A 6,438-nucleotide genomic window follows, 5' to 3' on the forward strand; every position below is an offset into this window, starting at 1 on the left:
GTGCTAGTGCCCTTATATGTCTATTTCTCCATTGCTTTTTAGAAATCCTTTCATAACACAGTACTTGGAACATAAATGCACTGCAAATATGAGCATTGCATAAGAGCATTGTAAATATGCCCTGTTTTAATAAATGATTTTACAATAGTGGAAAGTTAGTTAGTCCTAGCTAAATTATTAATGGAATCTCTTATTTTTGCATATTGTATTGAGCTAGATTATCTTACTCCTCTTCATACAGATGATAAACACGAGAAGATGGTAAAATTTTAGGCAGTGATGCTGTTATTCAAGCCCAAATGTGGCTGATGTTATGGCTTAGTCTTTTCCTATTTGATGGAACTTGTCAAGTAACCTGATACTCAAAGTGGAACTGACAAAATGGTTTCAGAGACCTCTCAAAATGTCAATATCTGGCATATTTTCATCACTTTGTGGAGCTAGAGACAATGCAATCATGGATTACTGACACACGAAAATTATTATTATTTTAAAATTGACATCCCCAATGTGTTTATCATTTGAACTTCATCACTGCATATGTTATCGGTGGTAAATCTGCAGTAGTCAAAATATTCAGTGACAGAGTAATTCACCTCATCTGTGTGTTTATTTTCATGCATGTAATCAGGGCAGATTATTTAAAAAAAAATATATATATATTCTTATTACCCTTTTAATAATAATGTGCACATGTGCAGATAAGACTAGAAAAAATTAACACACAAATCAAGGAAACATGCAAAAGCAATGATGAATTGTTAAATGGGGTTTAACTTTGAAAATTAACAGATTAGCTTAGATAAATGTATCAATTATTTACTTGTTCTGATATGATTTAGATATGGCAGTAGAGACAGGATGGCTATGTTGTGGGAAAAAAAATGTGATACCAAATGAATAAAATATGCTTCTTAGTTACAAGCATGCTCAGTCTTCTAAGGGTTTTCTAAGCTTTTTGGATTCCTTTGGTCTCTGTATGAACAAACTTACATTGGCTCGATATAGAAAATCACGTATGGGAAAATTTTAAATGCTTCTCACCAGGAGGTGATAATACTCACACTCAATGGCAAAAGTAAGTCAATTGGTTGTGAGCTAATTTAAATAGAAAAAGAAAGTTCAAACCTTTCTTTGTGAGGAAAGGGAAGAGAATTTTAAACATAGATTAGCCTCAGTGACATTTATCATATTGTACTTTAGCAATTATGTTACATATTTAAGTTTTTGGGAATGGGCTTCTTGAAGAATATGTTTTTGAAAATAAATTCTGCCATCGATAATGCTAAAATCACTAGATAGCATGATTTACTCAAAATGTACATATCTTGAAAGCTTTATCACTTTAAACACAGAAGCTAAAGCTGAGTAATAAAAATTTATAAGAAAATTATCTTTTCACCTGATTCTATATTGATTTATGATGGTATTAATTTAAAATTTAGTGTTTAAAGATGACTATTAATAATCCTTGACATTCAAAAAATGAATGTCTTTTTTCACAATTAGAATGAATCTGTATTTCTCTGAAAGTCAGATTTAAGAATTATAACAGTAAAAGCACTGTCCAAGATTTTCTTAGGAAAACATAATTGTAATGAAGTTAAGACATCACCTTAAGAATACTACCTTTTTAGAAGTAGTCAGAATTTTAATCCAAATGATTTAATATTATTACAACCACCAACCTATTGCAAAATGTGCTGATTTAATTAAGTGATAAGAAAATCATTCGAGATTGCCCTTGAAAGGTCTACAATTTTGAAAATAAATAATTTATTATTACACATATGAACAGGAAATCATTTTATTTGTGACATCATGTAATTATGGACTTGAGTTGATATTTTAAAAATATCTTACATGAATTTGCGTTAATTAACTTGTAACGTGATGTGTGATAGTTTCATACTCAATAGAAAGCTGTCTCTACCACCACAGCTCACTGTTATGCACAAAGAATACAGTAAGATACATTTTAGCATGATCCTTTGCTTAAATATTTTAAGAGGCAGAGAGATTGAGAGTCAGAGAAAAGGAGAAGGAGAGAGAGAGAGAGAGAGAGAGAGAGAGAGAGAGAGAGAGAGAGAAAGTTCTCACCCACTGATTCATTTCCCAGCTGCTCACAATAACCAGAGCTGGGCTTGGCCAAAGTCAGGAACTAGAATTCAATCCAGGTGTCCAGGTGGATGGCAGAAATCCAATTAATTGGGCCATAACCACTGCCTCCCACAATCTGTATTAGGAGGAAACTGGAATCAAGAGTCAGAACAGGGCTATCTAATCTGGGTACTCAAACGTGGCATGTAGGCATCTTAACCACCAGGATAAACAGCTTCCTGAATCTCTTCTTTGTTGGAATACAGAAAAAAAATTGACTACTTAGGGGAAAAAATCTTCTTCCATTTATTTCAAATTCTTCAAATACTATGTTATCGACACTGGCAATTATCTTCTTTCTGTCTTACATTTTAGAAATATTTTCTAATTTACTGTGGACTACAAGTAATTTATGAAAAAATAAGTAATATGGCTGTTTTCAGAACTGTCTTCTGATAAATATGAATCCCACATCTTATAAACCCTGCCTGCACTATTTAAAATTTTCAAGGCTAACCCACCAAATTGTGTTCTATCTGTTTTTATTCTTTGAACTGAAGAGAAAAAACAACAAAATTTGTACACATTAAGGGAAAAATGGAAGAAAATTTGCAGGCAAGATGAAAGAAAAAAAAATCACTGTAGAAACTGAACTTAACCTCTTATTGATGAAAACTTGTCCAGTTCTGCTACTGACTTCGAAGTGAGGATACTGTGGAGATGAGATCGGTTGAGCCTCAGGGCACAGGAGCTGAATCCAGGACCTTGGAGCTGAGGGAGGCATCCTTCCTATGTCTAACTTAAGCTGCCACTAGGAAGGTCCTCTTGCATCCTCAGCAGAGGATACAATGCTGCCATAAGACAACATGAGAATTATTTCTGCTTCTTAAGGAAACCTAAGTACTTAAAAGTGACTTTGTTTTCATCAAAATGAACAATTATAATAGATTAATTTTGTCTTATTACAAAAGAAAGTGATGCCATTTGTACAGTGGGAAATTCAGGTAAAGGAAGAGCAAATGAAACACCCAAGTATTCCCTTTCTTGGAACAAACATTGTTACCAATTTGGTAGAAATTACTGCAAATGCATTTTTGTTCACATATTAGTATGTCCAAAACACTATTTCTGCCAATAAAATTCTGTGACATTTTAGTGGCTGCTGAGTACCACACCCCTCCAGTTCACCCTGCAAAAATAAATAAATAAATAAACTTTTCAATCAATAATGACAAGAATTTTTTCTGTGTTCTATAGAATAAAATATATCTACAAAAGTTTAGTTAGAATTTAATTACATTTTCACTAAATTAGCTTTAAAACGTACTTGAAATTTTAAAACAATATCTGAGTATAATTAATACTAAGCATTTTAAAGCATGCAACAGATGTTAAAGCTTTACTTATAATTAATTTGCAGGAAAGATAACTCTTCTGTATGTCATTCAACATGCTTATATTTCCTAGGTTTATTCTTCCAATCTGGACAATCTGGAGTTTTTTTTTAATCAGAAGATCACCTTATAAACCACTGTATTCAGTTTAGTGAGGTTTGTGCATGTTAGAACAAATTGAGAGCCAACAAAAGGAATGAATTATTAATGTTAGGAAATTTTCTGACAGGTGGTAAAAGCCCTTGGGTTTTAAAGATCAATGTACAGACACTCTTCAGATGTCAAAATCTTGTTCATATCGAAAACTTTCAAATGCTAGGGAAATTATGTATTAAGGAACAAAAAATGACTTTGTTCTCATAAAATTTCTTTTCTGGAGACTGAAATATGGACAAAATAATCTATATATTCATATATAAATACTATTTGTATTTTGTGTATTAAATGAATTTTAACTTGATTTCTATTTTTCTTTTAAAATGCTTTCATTATGATAAAAAGATTTATTAATAGGAAATAATATTCACTAAAATAACTTTTTTAAAAAACATTTTTTTTTCAAAACAGAATTAGTCTGGATGAGTTTCTTCATAAGAATTATGTTTACATGGTTGATATATTTGTGGAACAATCTCAGATTATAAGCAACATTACAAACATTGCAACATCCCTTCATTGATTTCTAATACAATATTATCCACTTTTCAGAATGATAAGTAGGTCAATGTAGTAGTAAAACCTGGAATTTTTCACAACTTTTGATAAAAAGTTGATAAAAAGTTTGATAAAACAGTTGAATAAATACTTTTAAAGAAACTACCATTCTGCAATCTTTTAAACCAATCTTGAATGCATTATTGCTCCTCCTAACAGCTGAATTTTTAGGTATTATTATCTCTATCCCAAATAGTAACAATTTTGTGAATCATATTTAACATAATTTTTCTTATTTAATCAGCAGAGCATCTCAGTGATAGGATTACTATCAGTTTCTCCTTTATTTGGTTGACTTCTATTAGCTCTCTTCATTCCTAGATGAGAACACTGAGGCACAAAAGAAGATATGAAACTTAACCATGTACACAGCTAGTTTTCTGTCCTGCTTGTCGAAGTTTGGCTGGGAAAGGTATTATTCTTCTGAATAGTATTCTTCACGTGAAGTTTTCAGTAACTACCACAATTTTCAAAAATGTTTGCCTTATTTCATCTCTATCACACTCATTCCTTCCTCCCCTTCCTTCTGTAAGAATTTTCATATGGGAAAATCTGAGTTTGATATTAGCAGTACTGAGTACCCTAATGGACAGAATATTTTAAGTGTTTGTAGTATTCAACAAACATTATGGTTTTGAGTTGTGCTCATTTTTGTTTGGATGTAAAATTCTGAAAACAACTTTTGATGTGTGTCAATAATTATGCCCTTCTGAGTCAGAAAGAAATTATACAATCCAATGTATTGCTTCATATATTTTAATTTTGCTTTATGACTAATAAGTCACTTGTCTAGCCTAGTGGTTATGATAATGGTTAATATTCTTGCTTGCCACATTGGATTACCTGTGTCAATAACCAGCTCCAGTTCCCGCCTCCAAGGTCCTACTAATGCAAGCCTTGGGGGGCAGCAGGTGATGATTCAATTAATTTTGTTTATGCTGCACGCACTGGTGATGTAGATTCATCTTGGCTTCCGGCACAGAATGCTCCTGGCCACTCCAGACACTGGAGGAACAAACCAGTGGTAGGATGCTCCCTCTACCTCTCTCTCCTTCTCTCACTACTCACAGTTTCACTTTCTTCCTCTTTCCCTCCCTCTCTCTCTAATAAATAAATGCAATCAAAAATTAAAAAAAAATAAACTCAATATCCAGAACAAGTGAATGAGACAAAAATGTGCTAATACATCTTAATCCATGGCATAGGATATTTTTAAATGTTTGTCCCTCACTTTTTAGACTACTCATACAGAAATACATGTATGTCCATCTTCCAAAGTTATCATAAGATATTGTCAACATATTTTGGGAACATGAATCTAAGTATGTCACCTTGTTCCCTGCTATGAAGTCTTGAGGCATGATGGTGGCATTCTAGTCAGCACAGCTACACTTCCATATTTTTCACAGTAATCAGTGATCAGTATTTCTGAAAAGCTGTTGTGAATTCAGACTCTTTTTTGATAAAACACTCACTATTTCTAGACTCTGGTCTGATGAAGTCAAGATCTCAAGTTTTGTCAAACTGCTGAGATATTTAGAAACTCAGGAATTGGATTCACTAAATAATCCTTTACAATAGCAACAAGACTCCTAGGACATTTTCTTTTTAAAATAGGTTTAGGTGAATCATCTGATGGAGCTTGACCTCTTGTCTTCCTGTGCCAGCTAAGACAGATTCTTAATTTAAAAATACCTGGGGAGCAAAACCGGGAGCATCTGGAAGGGAAGGCTTTGTAGCATCTGGAGTGATGAGAGCTTTTTGATCCCCATTTCCCTGTAGGTCCCTGACTTGGCAATTACATTTGAAGGACTTCTCTATTGAATAATAGTTCCAGTCAAGGTGATATAATCACAGTCGGGGAGAAAAAAAAAACAAAAATCAACAACCTTGAAATGGAGACTCTACTTATCCTTGTTGCATAGCACAATGAAATAAATGTTATTCTTGATTTATTCACTTTAGTTAATGCTTTGTTTCTTATTAGGTATTTCAAGAATGATCCTCATGTGATATATTTTCAGATTTTATAAGAACTACAGAGTAAAAAATATACTCTCAAAATAATATATCCTATTAATATGCTTTCTGATGTTTTCATCAGTGGTTTAGGTTGGCCATTCTTTGAGTTCTTACATTTGATTGCTTTAATTTTATGAACAAAAGGAAACTTTTCATAAATAATTTGCATGTTTTAGGTGATAAGAAACAAGGACAGGGACAAAACAAA

General features: G+C 32.6%; 1 non-coding gene across 1 annotated transcript; it reads left to right on the plus strand.

Annotated features, from left to right (window-relative positions):
- Window positions 1-2,760: 2,760 nt before the first annotated feature.
- Window positions 2,761-2,826, plus strand: LOC133762652 (small nucleolar RNA SNORD38). Its single transcript, XR_009866321.1, has one exon. It is a non-coding gene; the product is annotated as a small nucleolar RNA SNORD38 (small nucleolar RNA).
- The last annotated feature ends 3,612 nt before the right edge of the window (window positions 2,827-6,438 follow it).

The sequence above is a fragment of the Lepus europaeus genome, chromosome 6 (assembly GCF_033115175.1).
Source record: "Lepus europaeus isolate LE1 chromosome 6, mLepTim1.pri, whole genome shotgun sequence".
Classification (NCBI taxonomy): domain Eukaryota; kingdom Metazoa; phylum Chordata; class Mammalia; order Lagomorpha; family Leporidae; genus Lepus; species Lepus europaeus.